Raw genomic sequence first — 16,329 nt, forward strand, 5'->3', positions numbered from 1 at the left:
ACATTGATACTAGTGAGGGGGCAAGATAGCCAGCACGCACCTCCCTTCCCTCCCTCCACACAATGACTGCATAGAGTGAAAGTGCCTGAACTAAAGGAGGGCCCTCAGGACAGTGCTTTATGCTCGATGTGCAAAGTCATATCCTGAACAGAAGACGACCGTGGTGGGGGTGGGGGGGTTCTTGCGACTGCTGACCGTGAACCTGGACATTTGAACCTGGACATTTGAGTTCTGATCCTGGGTGTGGCATGGTGACCCCACCTGGGAGCATGGTAGCTCCCAGGATGTTGTAATGGGTCACGTGGCAGTAATAATGGGTCAGTGACCAACATAATAAAAGAAGCAAGCCGCTTCCGGCTCGCCAGTCACTCCATCACGAGGCTCCAGCGTCGTTCTTGGAGCACCATGCTGGACGGGGCCCAGCTGGAGGACGGTGCCCCTGCCGGGCAATGCCGTCCGGACGGTGCCCCTGCCGGGCAACGCCGTCCCTGTGCGTCCCCCTAACCCTGTGAGGCGACCTCAGCCTGGGTGCCCCCAGAGCCGGGGCCGCGGTGAGCTGGGTGCCTCCAGCCACGTGTGCAGAGCTCCGGTGATCCGGAGCGGGTGGGATGAGTCCCCACCCCTGAGCCAGCGCGTGATCGCCGCACCAGTGTGTGTGCTGTCGGGTGCCACCCGACCTGAGTATGGGGCTGCCCGGTGACCCAGAGCAGCCCCCAACGAGGAATGTGCCCCGCGTGCCCCCAAGAGGTCAGGGTGAGGCGGGCCCATCGACATCTGGGCCCGCATGGAAGGAATCGTGTGGCGGGCCCAACTTCAACTGGGCCCGCAAAGAGAAGGAAGGTTGGCGGGGTGCCCGCCCTGTCCCCTGCGGGAGACGGAACGGGTCGGTGGCTGCGCCACATAAAAGAACAGATGTGGCCCCAGGAGGAGGAGCAGCTGCTCTGCCCCGTGTGAGGGTGGGCGGCGTCGGCCGCGTGAACTGCGGTTCCCAGAGGGCCCTGCCGGAGGGGGAGGTCTGCCCCTCCTTCGTGTGGTAGTGTGCGGCGCTTTGAAAGCGACGACGGCCGCGTGAGGTGCCCCCTGTCCCATCTGAAGGGGGGGATGGCCCCGCGGCCTCAGCCGCAGGAAACAAAGGAGGGCGGCATGTGCGCCAGCCCTGCCCATTCCCCATCGCGGGAGAGGAGCTGCCTGCCCCTCCCCACTGGGAGGGGTGAAGATTTACCCCGGGGCCTTGGCCGCAACTGGGCCCGCAAGGTGGCGGACCCAGATTTGGGTGGGCCCGCAAGGCGCAGGCAAACGGCCCGGGGACACACTATGGAGGTGAGCGGCCCCTCCCCCATGTGTGCCTGCCGGCACCGCTGGCCGCCCGCCCCGGTGCAGCTGCCCCGTCGGGCCCCGACAAGTGAACCAATGAGGCGGGCCCATCACCATCTGGGCCCGTAAAAAAAAATTAAAAAAAAAAAAAAAAGAGAGTTGTAACAGGGGTGGAGTGAAGCTAGAGAGGCCCGAACAGGACAAATGGAGGGGGGGCACGCAATGGGGACCCTGCCACACAGCAGGCACCAGCCTACTGTTTCATCAATGAGAACGTCGATGCCTGCAATACATCCTCCTACTGCCATCAAGAGGGAGCGAGCCCAGCACCAAGTAGCAGCAGACATCTCCTCTGTGATGGAGCACCCCAGCAGAAGAAGGAACAAAGGACAGAGTTACCCGAGCCTGCACTACCATCATGAAGGAAGTGAAGCGCCATGGAACTGTACCTGGACCCATGAATAGCACACACTGGCCCAGGGTCTACACCTTCCACACGGAGATGGAGTCCATTGCCCTGCACAGGGTAGCGGCTCCCTAAGGGAGTGCTCGTGCGCCCTCAATCCAGGGCCAGCAAAAGGGGCCACGCTGAGGAGGGGTGCAGAAGTCCCTGAGCTGCCAGGGCTGGGCTGGCCCACAGAAGGTACCACCACACAGAGCCGGGCGTGGACGTCGTTCAGGGGAGCAACCCATCCTCCTGTCACCAGTGTCGCCCTGCCAGCTGACCCGGGGGAAAAGGGGAAGGAGGGTGTGTGAATTCCCCGGGGTGTCTATGCTGGTATCCCCAGTGGGACTCTGAACCTGCCCATGGGGGAGAAGAAGCGGAACGACGGGCCTGCTGCCAAGGTGCCAGTGGATCATCACAGGCACAATGCCGCCCCTGTGGGTCCCCCTAACCCTGTGAGGCGGGTTGGGGAGGCGACCCCGGCCTGGGTGCCCCCAGAGCCGGGGCCGCAGTGAGCTGGGTGCCCCTAGCCACGTGTGCGGAGCTCCGGTGATCCGGAGCAGGTGGGATGAGTCCCCACCCCTGAGCCAGCGGCGTGATCGCCGCACCAGTGTGTGTGCTGTCGGGTGCCACCCGACCTGAGTATGGGGCTGCCCGGTGACCCAGAGCAGCCCCCAACACTGGCCTTTGGTGGTTTAAGTGGGATTAAAGAATGTGGGCGGGCGCTTAATGAGTTGTGAAACGTTTGCGACAGGACCTAAAAAGTATCTGGTGGGGGCTAAGAGTCACAATTAACGTATTCAATGTTAAAAGAGGCATGGCCCATGTAACAAAGGATGGGCCTAAACGAATTAGGCTGAGGTTAGGTTGAGGTTTCATACCTTGCATGATGGTGTGACGAAATGGCTTATAAGGGTGATTAGTGCCTAAAGCACCTACTCATAACTGAAACCGCTACAAAAGGATAGTGATCCCAAGAGATGTACCTCCTTTGCCTTTTGTGGCAACATGGGCTGAGGGAAGGCTATACTCTCAAGAGGAGTGTGAAGGTGATTCAGCAGCAACCCAAACAGGAAAGCATTACAGTCTAAAATAAAGGGAGTGTGGAAGCAAGGTTGTATAAAAAAAGATATACTTTAATAAAACACACCATATGCAAAAAAACTAAATGGAAAACACTATACAAAACCCACCATTGAGGAACGAACACAGAATATGCACAGATAGCAAGATGCACCACTCTGTGTAATGAATCAGGGGTTTAAGGCAAGTAAAAACCATGTTCTTGGTTGCAGAAAGGGATAAAAGTTACCTAACCGGTTCCTAGGACCCAAAGAAGAACCAAGAGTCCGTGATCAGTTAACAATACCTTTCTGTGGTTCTTGATGGTTCAACGGCATTAAACCAGGCTGCTCAGTACTGTTCATGCGGTTCGAATCAGGGTTGAATGCATTGGTTGCAGTGCTCCAGGGCGGGGTGAAGGTGTTGAGCTGAGGTTGAGCTGAAGTTATTTACTTTTTGAAAAAATGTGGATCGTGAGGGCCACCAAGGTGGGTAAGACAGTTGGTATGAAGATAAAGATGCTGTTGACTGGATGTGCAGTTTGAGACGGGTGGACCGATGTGGCGCTGAGGGCCGCGGTATGATGAGGCCACCGAGGTCAGTTAACTGGCACTGAAGATCAGCAGCAAATATGCTGGCAGTTGAAAGAGTGGCTTGAGGTGGCATTCAGCAAAGTGCAGATTGTGGGGTTCCGCCAGGGGCAATTCGACAGTCAATTCAATGGTGAAGATATTGGTGACTGGATCTGCAGTTTGAGTTAGGCAGCTCTGGTGCAGCGTTTGAAGGTCACGGTTTGAAGGAGCCACCAGGGGTGGGTTGACTTTTGATAAAATTGGCAACAACGATGCTGGCTGTTCGAAAAGCAGTTTGAATGCAGCGGTTGAAATGATGAGCTTCAAGTTCACGGAGGGGGCGACGATGCACTCAGCTGGCGCGGTACAACAGCAAACTAGTTTGAGAGTGCAGAACAGCAGCACATTGGTGAGTCAAGTGCCAATGGCAGCTCCTGATGGTCCTGGTGGTTTTAGTGGGTCGAATGTGTGGCATGCCCCCTGATCATCATGGGCATTGCGCATGCATGGTGGTCCAGGCTGGTCCAGAGGGTGGTGCACCACCTGCTTTGCTGAGGAGCTTGGTGGGCTCCCTCAGCATGGCTCATAGAGGGACCCCCCAATTTACACCACTGGCTGTTGGGCTACAATAGCACAGTCTGATTAAAAACCCCAAGCAAGGAGGAAGAAATACTTCCTTGTTCGTGTCTGTATGTAAACATTATTCTCATCAATGCAGGATCGCAAACTTGGAAAAGAGGGTCATAATATCTGAACCTGATACCCAAGGGAAGGGGGGGAAAGTAAGCCCTGTGGGCAAAATATAATAATGTATAATAACTTGTTTCACTTGTGCAATGAAGTGGGAGCTTTGTAGATTGGAATGTTTAAATGGAAGAGTGACCTGGGGAATGAGATAGCATCACTAACTCAAAGAGAAATCATCCCCCCATCCTTCCACATATTGCGGGGAATATTCATGTGACCCATGAGCAAATCAAGAGTTAGGGTTTAAACGGGTTAGGCCAGTTATTGCTAGTAATGAATTATGTTTCACTACCAATGAAGATGACGATTAAGATAAAAATCGCCAATGAAATGTAAGAATTGGGAAAAGATAGGATTTCATTGAAGAAGGTTTTGTCCAACCATGTTTGGGGGTGGATTGCAATAAAGTATTTGGGAGTGTTTTAACTGTTGCAAAACTGTGAACTGATGTGGTTTGTTGAGACTTGGTTTAGTTGGGTCCTGCAAAACCATCTAACTGCTCCCCCGGAGAATTGTACAATAAACTTGCTTTATGTACAACTGTGTACTCACTTCTTAAGTGCTGGGCCCATCCGCACATTTGGCTAGCCAGTGTAGGAGCCCATGCTTTCTGAGATGTTGGGGGTGTTCTGTTCACACCTCTCAGCTGCGGCACCTCATGACGGGGACCAGTCTTCCATGCACAGTGAAAAAGAGGTCTGCAGACACCATATTAGTTTAAGGTCCATCTGCTCCTAAGAAACATGGTGCTGTGGCCTAGCTGGGCATGACAACTTGATGGAGCACCACATCAGAGTACTTTGGGTTTACATGAGTACATGTTTGGGGTGTAAAGCAAGAAGGAAACGGATAAAAAAGGGGTTGTTTCTTTGATTTAAGGGGTTTTGATAAGGGTAGACTTTGAGTATTTGTGTGAAATTAGTTGAGGTTGCGGGAATTGGAAAAGTGAATGTTTTGACGAAGTGATTGAACTGTTCTGTGTTGTGAGTCCCTTCTATATATATAATTACCTAGTTTATTATTTTATTTTAGAGTTGTGAGGTGGTATTTTACCCCACATGGCTAGTGTGAGGCGTGTCCTGATACCCTTGAGATTGCTTGTCTGGTTAGCTGGAGACTTTGCCTAAGGGTGTGGTGGTATCTGCTGGGCCATGTTGAGCAATGGCTTACTGAGGCGGAGATTCTGACTGATATTCAGTTTGGCTTCTTCCCCGGTTTGGGCACAATGGAACAAGCACTAAATTTGTACCTTTTAGCATTGCATTATTTTTCTGCAAGGGCGAGACAGTATACCTTGCATTCATGGACTTGAGCACGGCATTCGATAAAGTTGATTGTGCTAAATTGTGGGCCGTGCTTGCGTCTATGAGCTGCCCAGCAGATATTTTGGGAGTGTTGTGGGAGATTCACTTGGGCAACAAAGCTTATATCCAGTTTTGTCCTGGGGGCAGGTGCATTGTATTGGGTGTTCGCCAGGGGAGTCTTCTGGCCCCTTTTCTTTTCACCTTGTATATTAATGGGTTGCTGCAGGCTTTGTTCAGCACCACTGTGGACTTTCTGAAAGTGGGGGGCAGGCCATTCCCGGTCTTGGCATATGCCAATGACACAGTGCTTGTGGCCAGAACCCCCAGGGTCCAGAAGGCCTTGGTTGCCCCCTATGCCTCCTTCATGACCAGTTTAGGTCTTAAAATAAATTCTACCAAATCAGCGGTGATGAGCTGTAGTGGAGGTAGAAAGCTTATCAAGATGCTGCCCATAATCTGCAAGGGGGAAGCCATCCCAAGGGTGGCGTCCTACGATTACCTGGGGGTCAGGTTTTTGGAGACCCTAACAGGAACGTCATATGTAAAAAAACAATTCTTGAAAATGTGCCAACACTTGGGGGGTCTCCTTCGTTTTTCTGCTAATTGTAAGGCTCGGCACATGGAATCGGCCCTTAAGGTATATACTATGCAGGTAAAGGCAGCCACACAATATGGAGCAGCTGTATGGGGTATATAGTAACCTGTAATGCTCACCTTGTCTCTGCGGGGGTACTGGCACTGCTGGGGCGCTGGATGTCTACTGGCCCACTCAGGGATGGATCAGCTGTTTCTACTTGCCAACCCGTACTGGATATCAGCTCCTACAATGAGGGAACCACTGTTAATCTACCAGTCTTACTTAATTCCCCCCCTTACTCCTCGAGCTTGACTTCTTTGGTCCTGAAACCTCCCTCTGAGTCTCTCCTCACCTTATGAATGTGGTCGGCAAGCTCTCCGTCCTGGTTGCTTTCAGCAGGGGCGCGATTTCTTAAGTGGACCAAGTTTCTTCACTGGTTCACTGGTTCACAGGTATAGTCTTGTTCTTGCTTGCCTGGCTCTGTGTTGGAACCCTTCTTGCTTTCTTTTGCCTTGTCGAGGTAAGTATGCTCCTCTTGTTCGTTGTCTTGTTCTCAGTCTTTTATTCTTGTCTTGGTTTATGTCCTTTCCTATTATGCTTTCCGTTGGATTAATGTATTTTCCGCCGCATAGGGTTAACGCTCTTTAATGTCTTTTCTTTATTCTATTACAGGTGCCAGAGTCTTGCTGTGGGTCCGTGTATCCGCGTATGAAGGCTGGACCCGGTACGGACAGGAGCGGGTAGAGACGGGGGCCCGGTGTTCACTGGACTGTGATGGTAAGTATGCGCGCTTCCGTTTTGCAGTTGTGCGACACTATCTTACTTGTCTTTTCCAGGTGCCGGTTGACAGCACGATACAGACATCGTCAGGAATCCCACGCTGCGGGCCACGATGAGACGAGCAGGATCACAGGTGAGTATTCGTCGATGGTGATGCACACGGAACATAGGAGATCCTAAAGATGGTTCTTTTGCCTTGCAGGTCGTCGGTGAACGTCACGTTGCAGCTAGCAGAGTAATGCAAAATGCAGTTCCAATCAGGGGCGTGGCTTATATAGCCAGCCACGCCCGATTAGGCCAGCCACACCCAAACACTGGCATGGTACAGAACAGTGAAGTACTGTGGCTTAATGCCCGCCATATTGGGACACCAGGAAGTCCTTGTTCTCCATCTGGTATTTCTCATCCCCAATGAGCCTGGTGCCAGAGGTGCCAGGACAGGGCCCAGGTGGCCTTTCTACCGGTGCAGTTTAGTGCAGTGCTGTGCACACTCCTTCTGAGAGATGATAATGACGTAACTACCGCACTGGACTGACTGCACAATAAAATAACAAAAGGATTCAAAATCCATGAGGCATAGAGGATATCAAGACAATAAATCGTTTTCGTCCATAAGCACACCAACATGACAGTGGGCAGGACACTGATCAATAGATATAGGGCACGCAAAGATAAACACCTTTCGAAGATGGCACTTTTTCAACACCATCCCATAGTCCTTCCTCCAGTTCTTGGACGGCAGGACTCCTAATACGCATGCGTGTATATGACGCATACGGAAACATATGCGGAAAGAAAACAGACACCGGGAGCACTTCCGGTATGCAAGAACATTTCATCTCCATTTACGACTGTAACTTGACCAAGCCAGTACGGCCCCCCTCTTGAAGATATGACGAGTCTAACAACTGGTACGATGTATCAGGCACCGCTGCCCAACATGGACATGTGCATTTATTAGCGTACTCTAGATCAAACCAATTTGAACCAAAGAATGTATACACAGATCACACGTTTAAAACTATGCCTTCTACAGCAACCTGACAGATACCTTTGCACTTGCAGGTTGCAACGGGATGCAGTGACTAACATGCATCCGACAACAATTTAAGAATCACCATACCTACCCCCTGAATCCGAGACAATTGAGAGATAAGGGTAAGCTAAGCAACTGGGGTACAGAATTTAACAATCAATGTAAAAATATGGAAGATGATAACACATCTCCTCACCTTTAATATGTATCCCCTCCCACCTTTTGTCTCATCTGCAGTTGGGGTGATTTTTTGTGCAGCGATATTCTCTCTTTTATGACAGCATGACATCATATGCTGTGCCCCTGAAGAAAGTGGGTAAATGACCATAACACCACTGAAACCGGTAGGCCAGATACGACCGTGGGCAACAAAACCGGGGCAACAGACGAAAGTAATTGTTTTTAGCACAACATCTTGATACCCAATTGGATGACAAGGTCTCTTTGCTTAAGAACAAACACTCCACCCTAAATTAGACATGTGCACAAAGTGTTTTGTTGTGAACACCAGTGGACGGTGCTCACTTTTTTATACATTGAAATGGAGCAATCCTTTGCTTGTCTGTACAAATTATTTTTGAGAAAATTGTGAATATGCAGAGCAAAGAAAACAAATAAAGTTAAATATTTTTTCATTTGCAAAGCAAACAGCACACATTTTTTGTAAATGTTATCTTTCTAAAAACTAATGGTGATAAGATAGAGTTAAGGGCTAGAATCCTCTCTCTTTACCCTCACCCTAGATAAGCGGACCACCTGCGCCGACTAGGGATAGAACATCCACAAGGGTTTAGTTAGCTTGTTGGAGGGCAAGTTAGACCTAGCCTACACATTTGGTAGAAATATTGTGAATTAACCTTTGAATTGCAAACCTGTGATATTTGTTGTGTGATAAGAATATGGGGGAACAAAAATGCCACATTTCGAAGGAGTGGATGGTGCGGAGAGCTGTTCCCTTAGCAGTCTGTTTACACTGCCTTTCACAATTGTGGGCGTGCCTGCGTGCCTACAAAGACTCGATTCCCCCGCGGAGCGGGCGCAGAGTCGGTGAAGAGTCGAAGGAGCGGATGGTGCGGAGATCTATTCCCTTAGCAATCTGTTTACACTGCTTTTCACAATTGTGGGCGTACCTGCGTGCCTGCGTGCCTACAAAGACTCGATTCCCCCGCGGAGCGGGCGCGGAGTCGGTGAAGAGTCAAAGGAGTCCAAGGAAGTTCGAGGGAGATCGAGGGGGCTGTACGGTCCTGTGTGGCAATGATAGACGTTTATCCCACTAAAACACGCGCACAGCGGAGATTGGAAGCAGCGCTGTTAGACAAACCAGCAATTCCTGCGACCGCAATCCTTGTTAACTGTTACGACCCTGTCCGCACAGACTCTGCCACCAGCAACGAGCCGGTCCCTCCATCAGCTATTATAGCAAGTAAGTGACTGTTTGGTGAGAGTTACTGGGAGCTGTATGAACGATTGTACAGTTGTTAACAGCGACGAAAATGACACTAACAAGCACACTGCACTGGCATACTCCCATGAGCACCATCCGGCGGCTATTAATGATGTGACCACGGGCTGCGTACCGGCTAGGGAGGACCTTATAGGGGGGAGTTGAAGTAATGTTGGTGCCGTTGTGGCAATGTTCGACCTTAGCATCAGTAATGCTACAACAACGTTGGATACTTGTCAGGTGTCGACGGAGAGCAACACATCTGATGCACACAATCCTCATGCGACAGTGAGTGACACGATCCAAACGATCACGGCGTCTGGAAATCTGGGTCGGTCCCAAAGTGTGGCGAGCTGCCACAGCAATAATTGTTTCTCGCAAAGTCCAAAACCAACATTCACGAGTTTCATTGTGCTTCCAATTGTGGCTCGAATTGTGAAGACGAGGATGTGGTCTTTACACGCCCAGACGACGATGTGGTAAGACAGCGATGACCTCTGGACCCCAATGACAAGGGAGCACGTATCTGTCTCTACCAATGCCTTTGTAGTTGGCATGGACCAAAGAAATTCACTTGAGGTTGTGAACAAACTGCTGGCAGATCTAACACTCATTAATAAACAAATAACGGTGAAAGGCGACACAGGAACAACGATGGACGACCTGCTGACCACAGACCCACCTACGAGGTTGCCTATGAGGTTGCCCTACGAAGAAAGGTCGTCCTCGCCCAACTCTATGCAACAGAAAATTCATCGAGTCTGCTGCCCCGTTAAACGGAGAAGAATGGACGAAAGTATTTCACCCAGCCTCAGATGCTAACAAAATAAAAAGGCGAAAAGTTCTTATCACAACTCAGTATTGAATGCAACCTACCCAACGGAAGTTCTGCAAATAGAACAAAGTGGGAGCGCAATACTTTTGACAGTAAGCAAGGATGATTTAGAGCAAGTGTCATCCGATTCCTCTCTTATGGAGTGACCATTTCCGAAGATTGGACGCTGTGCCATTCCCAAAAAAAGAAGTGCGCGCCATGGAGAGCCTGAGCAGGCGGCACTAGGAAAGGCACAAATCTCACAAGACCTACAGGCCTTGATAATGTCATCAATGTGTATGTCCATTTCCCCGTTTCTCAAAATGTACGAGCAACTTAATGACAACATGAAAGATTTGGCTTCGGGAGTTCATACATTGACAAACAATGTGTGTAAGATTGAACAAGAGTCTACCGACCGCAAGGCGGCTTTGCAAGAGATGAACAAGAAGATGGATGCAACGTTTGGAGCCTTGTTAGACAATGTAAGAAACGCCAACATTGACAAAAAACTGTTGGCGGAGGTCACAAAAGAAGCCTTGAATATCTTTCAAAATGATACAACATCGAATGGATTGTCAACTGCTGCTAAGTGCCAGAAGCGCAATCCTGCAACAGTACTGGACACTGGTGTTTCTTGTTCTAGACTAGAAAATAGCTATCTTATCTAACAACCCGGCATGCGTAGCAGCATTGCCTGAGAAAAATTTGGATCTTATGAAAAGTACAATTGGCTTACAGGTCTCAGCAGTAGTTCCTCTGGAACCGGTAAACTCTGTTGACTCAACTGATATTGATGAGCATAGTTTGCCCGTCACTATCCCATCTAGGGATCCTTGTTCCACCATAGTAAATGGGTTTGAGAAAGTTATAAAAGAGGCCCAAGACGTTGCCAATTTAGCCCTACAAAACCCACAAATGCCTTCGTCATCTGCAAGCTGCGTACATCAGGAGACGGTGCCTGAGGAACCACCTAAAGCGATGGCGGATGCAGCCAAGAAGTCGGCTGTCATATACAATATCTTTAAGATACCAACTGACACACATAAAACAAACAAAAGTGACGAACATGTACTAAATGGCCCTGGTAAGAAAACTAAACATTTACCAGCAAGAAAAGCGAAGAAAGGAGCCAACAATTCACGAAAATTTCTACATAACATTAAAACTGGACTGCTATCAAAAAGTAAACCTTTGGAAAGAAAGCAGACGGTGAAAGCTTCCAAGGAGACGGCAACAGATTTGGAAGCCTCATACACGTGCATTAGTGACGTCTCCGATGCGCTGATGAGATTATCGATTTACGAGGATGAAGAGCCGCATAGCAAGGCCATAAATACACCGACCGCTCAAGTGCCTTGTCTGCCGGCACCGGCTATATCGGCTCATGAGGTACCATCAGGGAACTCATTGGAGCATGGTATAGCTAAGAAGGTAGTCACTGGCCTGACGCACATACCTAAAGTGGTGTCAGCAGTAGAAACTGTCCTAGACACAGAGGTAAGGCTGATACAAGCCTTCCTACCGCCTAGGCCACGGCGAGACCAACAATTGGCAAATACCTTGGTTCCAGACAATGCCATGAAGCCACTCACTCCTGTAGTGTGCCCAACTAATGAAGGGCTAAAGGAAGTAGACGACAAAAGAAAACCGACGAGATTATGCCAATTGATTCAACCTTCGCGTCCTCGTTCCCCTGGAAAAGCGGACCAGACCTTAAATTTTCTAACCTTGGCTGATAAACGCAAACTGGTGGAAGCAAAGTATAACAATCTATGTGTAGCGCAAGGATCCGTTGCTGCCAAACTCAAGCCGGACGGCAAGGGTTTGCTGTCCGGGAACGATGAGCCAGTGTTGCCCTGTTTGACGGGACCTTCATGGGCCGACAAATTGGACAGCAAACCGTCTGACTTTACATTGCAGTCTAAAGATCATCATAATAGACAAAAATCAGCTAAAAGAAGTAACTGCATGGGTGAGAAGAAGGAGGAAACCTTACAGAGCAAATGCCAGCAAGGTCTACACCGCCTTCTACTTGAGCGTATCGTATCCTCGGATGACTTAATTCTAAACCGCCACAATGTAATTTGGCTGTGCCACTTGATTCCAAGTTTAAGAGCAATTGATTGCGAGGATCTCACGATTGTAGAATTCTTTAATGAAAAGAAAAACGATGCCGTAATTCTACATCTTCAGTCGAAACTGATAGCTGACGCCCTACTTGATGCTGGTCCTGTACTGATGTCATTGGGGTTTGATATAACTAGAGTGGACCAAAGTGTGTGGCTGCCATCAATAAAAAAAGATAACAGCACTATAACATAGTCTGAGAGTAATCGAGGTCGATCTCAAGAGCAGGAATCAAGAACAACTGATGCAATGATAAAGGCTCCAATAATGGCTTTACCTTTGTCTGTGGACTGTGCGGCGTTGCCACACAAGGATGTTCTGATAAGGATTACAATCAACGGAGCCCGGAGTCCAGCAATGCCAACGGCCAACGGCTTGACAGCATCTAACTCTATCCATAGTGTGTCCGATTGGTCTTGGCTTGCGGCCACCCTAAATAAGGTGTCAAACACCTAACACCAGGAAGTGTAGCCCAGAAGTATTTGCACAGTGGCTTCATGGTATACCAGAGGCTTTAGCCACCTGTTTAAAACCTCATGGGCAAAGAATCTGGATCTTATTTGCCTACAAGAAACATGGCTAAGTGAAAGTCTGCTACTTGAAGGATTTGAAATTTATTTTTTATTTTTTTATTTTTATTTGTATATGTTCAAAAGAACTTTACAAAAAGAAAGTTGAAGAAAAAACGAAGTGCAGTAACTACACAAAGGTGGGACCCTCAACCCGCTATCCTCGTCAAGGTATGTTGGAGTATTTTGGTGGTTGCTAGGAGCCAGGTGGTTCGGTCTCCTCCGATCAGTCTTTGCCAGCAAGTATCTTCGTCCCACCCACACTCGTCTAGGCTGAGGTGCTTTACGTAGGCCACTCTCAAGTCTAAAGTATTCGGGCATGACAGCAGTAGATGCCGGATGGTTTCAGTCTTGGCTTTGCACAATCGGCACGTGCTGTAGTCTGATAGATCTCTAATGTTTCGGATTTCATTGGTTTCAAGCAGGTTCAACCTAGTCCTCAGCATGAAGTTTCGCGCCCCCCTGCTTGGGAATTTTTGGAGGTACTGCATCAGCTCGTTGAGTTTGGAAAACAAAGGAGGCAGATGGAGAAGAAGTTTGTTGTTGGTTGCTAGATCCTGAGTAAGAATCCAGTCTAGTTCTTTCAGCTTCTTATAGACTCTCGACGGATTTGTGGTGAGATCAGCTTTCGAACATGTGACTGACTCGAGTAGGGACATGTTTTTTTCTTTCCAGATTGTTAGCATTTTTACTTTGCCAGATTGGAGTTCTTTGTTTAACAGACCGTAAATTTGGTCACTCTCGTCCATGATGCATTTCCTAAATAGCCTAAGTGCGTTTAAGTTGACTGTTGCTGTTAGTGACACTAGACTTAGCTCCCGGCGGATTGCGGCTATTTATGTGGAGTTCGGCAGACCAAGGACCGTCTTCCAGAACATGCTTTCTAGCTTTTGCCAGGTTCTTGCTGGAATCGTTGGCATGGCTTCGGCTCCGTAGGTGATCGAGGGGACAACTTTTTTCTTATAAAATTCGATTACAGGGATGCAAGAGAATTTTCTGAACTTTAAATCGATAGCCTTTCCTTGAGAGGCTAGTTTCTTTAATTTGATTTGAAGTGCGTTCTGCATGGAAGACTCATTTTTCGATGAGTCTATCTGGACGCCTAGATATTTGTAGTCGGTAACCCTCTCGAGCACGTTTTTCTCAAGGAACAATTAGAATTTTTCTGAACATTTGTTCTTCTTCTGTCCGGCTTCAAGTATCATGATTTTCGTTTTCTCTTTGTTTATTTTTAAGTTGTTTTCAACAGTGTAGCTCAAGAGGTTGGATAACTGTCTCTGAAGGCCGATCTGGGTCTGGTCCAGTAGGATTAGGTTGTCAGCGTATAACAGATGACTTATTTTGGAGGATGCGAGTGACGGTGGAAATGTGTGCTCCAGATCTTCTGAGGCCCCGTAGTCACCAATGTATGCGAGGAACAACGCTGGAGCTAGAGGGCATCCCTGTTTTACCCCCCGTTCTATCTGGATTTCATCTGATAGGGTGCCTCTTTGGGATAAACGAACCCTGAGAGTGGTGTCCGTATGAAAGGCTTTTATTGGTTGCAGTACCTCCTGTGGGCAACTCCACCCCGCCAGTTTTTTCCAAAAGCGGGACCTATCAACTAGGTCAAAAGGCTGGGAGAGGTCGATGAAGGCGATGAAAATCCGAGATTTTCTCTCCCAGACCTTGCTTTTCAGGGTGCTGATTGCTAAAATGTTTGCCGCTGTGCCCGTGTTTTTCTTAAAACCCGATTGGAACTTGTCATTACACGGGGCCGATTCTGCCCAAGATTGGAAGCGGTTCAGTAGCAGACTCCCGAAGACTTTGCCAATGCAGTCCAAAAGTGCTATGGGTCGATAATTTAGGGGATCAGTGATGTCCCCCTTTTTGTAGATTGGGACAATGATGGCTTTTGTCCATGAAGGCGGCAGAGATTTCTGCTCAGAGCATTTCTTGAAGATGGACGCTATCAGTGAGGCCCATTCCGGTCGGTTAGCTTTCAGGTCGATATTTGAGATCCCGTCCGGGCCCGCTGCTCTGGAGGTCTTCAGTTTTTTTATGTGATTACTGATTTCTTGTTGATCATCCAGTTTGAGCCAGTCTGATGTCTGGGTTGGATTGTCCAATTGAACAGTTGGGGCTTGGAAGACAGTAGTGAAATGGGTGATCCATTTATGCTCCGGCATAGCGTTGATGGTCGAGTTGTTGTGCAAAGGTGTCGCAGATTTCAACAAGGACCAAAATTCTTTGACTTTGTTACCACAGATAGCTTTTAGCATGGATTCCGCATCTTGTAAATAGAGTCGGTGTCAATGGTCTTTCACCCAAGTTTTATAGGTTGAGATTGCCAACTTTAGTTTTTCTTTATTCGACGGATGTTTTCCCAGCTGTCTCTTGAGTTTACGGAGTTCACGTCTTTTTGCCACCAATGTGATGTCGTAGGTGTGGTTAGGAGACATGGAGGATGGAACTTTCTGGTTTGGTTTCACCACGTGTTTAAGCAGCAGGGGCACGTAGTCCAAGGAGTTAAGGCCCTCAGCGATTCCTTCCCCGTTATATTTAGCCAGCAAAGCTGTGACCGCTCGGGTTGTCAAATTTAGGCGGTTTCCACGGGCGTTTGGTTCCACTTCCATGGCCTACGGTGTGGGCTCTTTGAAGTGGTTTGCCAGGGACATCGTCAGCTGGTTATGGTCGCTGGCTGTAGTTTTTCAGACTTCAAATGTTTTTACTTTCCCCAGGAGGGGTCTGGATGCATAAATGTAATCTATGGTCGTGTTCAGAGATCCTTGTTCCCAGGTTGGCAGACGTTGGTCATTTGGGAAAACAAAATTCAGATTTTCGAACTTTCTTGAGGACATTAAAGTAGACCATAGACACCCTCTTTTCACTGCTGTTGTAGTTTGTGAGGTTGTATCCGGCATTCGAGGCTTATTTGTGCATTTGGCATTCAGGTCCCCACAGATTATGACTGAAGAGACCTGGTATGTTGCTTGAATTTCGTCAACCAAATTTTCCTTCATTGACAGGTAATTCTGGTGGTTGATGGCAGCTGGGTTCCAGTATGTATTGATCAGCGCTATTTGCGATGGTCTGGAAAAGGGTTTTTCGACCCAATCAAGTAGTAGATTGAGAGGTTAGATTGAAGGGTGGACTTGAATGTCAGACCAATTCCCTGCCGGCAGGCCAAAAGGAGACCCGATGTCGGGCGTCCCAGTGCCCCTTTGTTTGCTGGGGCCAAGATGGTGTCGTAGCCATCCATAGCCGGGGTTTGTCTGAGCCAGGTCTCTTGAAGACAAATGATGTCAAATGCCGCTAAATTTGCATCGCCCGTTGTTGTGAGGTGTAGGTGGCCTCTCGTGTTCCATGAGCAGAAGTGTAGAGAAGACGAAGAGTGGTCGCCCTTCCGATAGTCCGAGGACCCAGCAAGCCGACCTGCGGGTTGCTATTTTTTCGAATGAGACAGAGCCTTAGGGAGCCAGGCCTACAACCCCTGTAGTTTGGCAGCTGATTTTGAAGACGTGCTAGCACTCTCTTTGGATTCTCGGGTTGTTGC

Source organism: Ambystoma mexicanum, chromosome 6p (genome assembly GCF_040938575.1).
Source record: "Ambystoma mexicanum isolate Mex_15411 chromosome 6p, UKY_AmexF1_1, whole genome shotgun sequence".
Taxonomy (NCBI): domain Eukaryota; kingdom Metazoa; phylum Chordata; class Amphibia; order Caudata; family Ambystomatidae; genus Ambystoma; species Ambystoma mexicanum.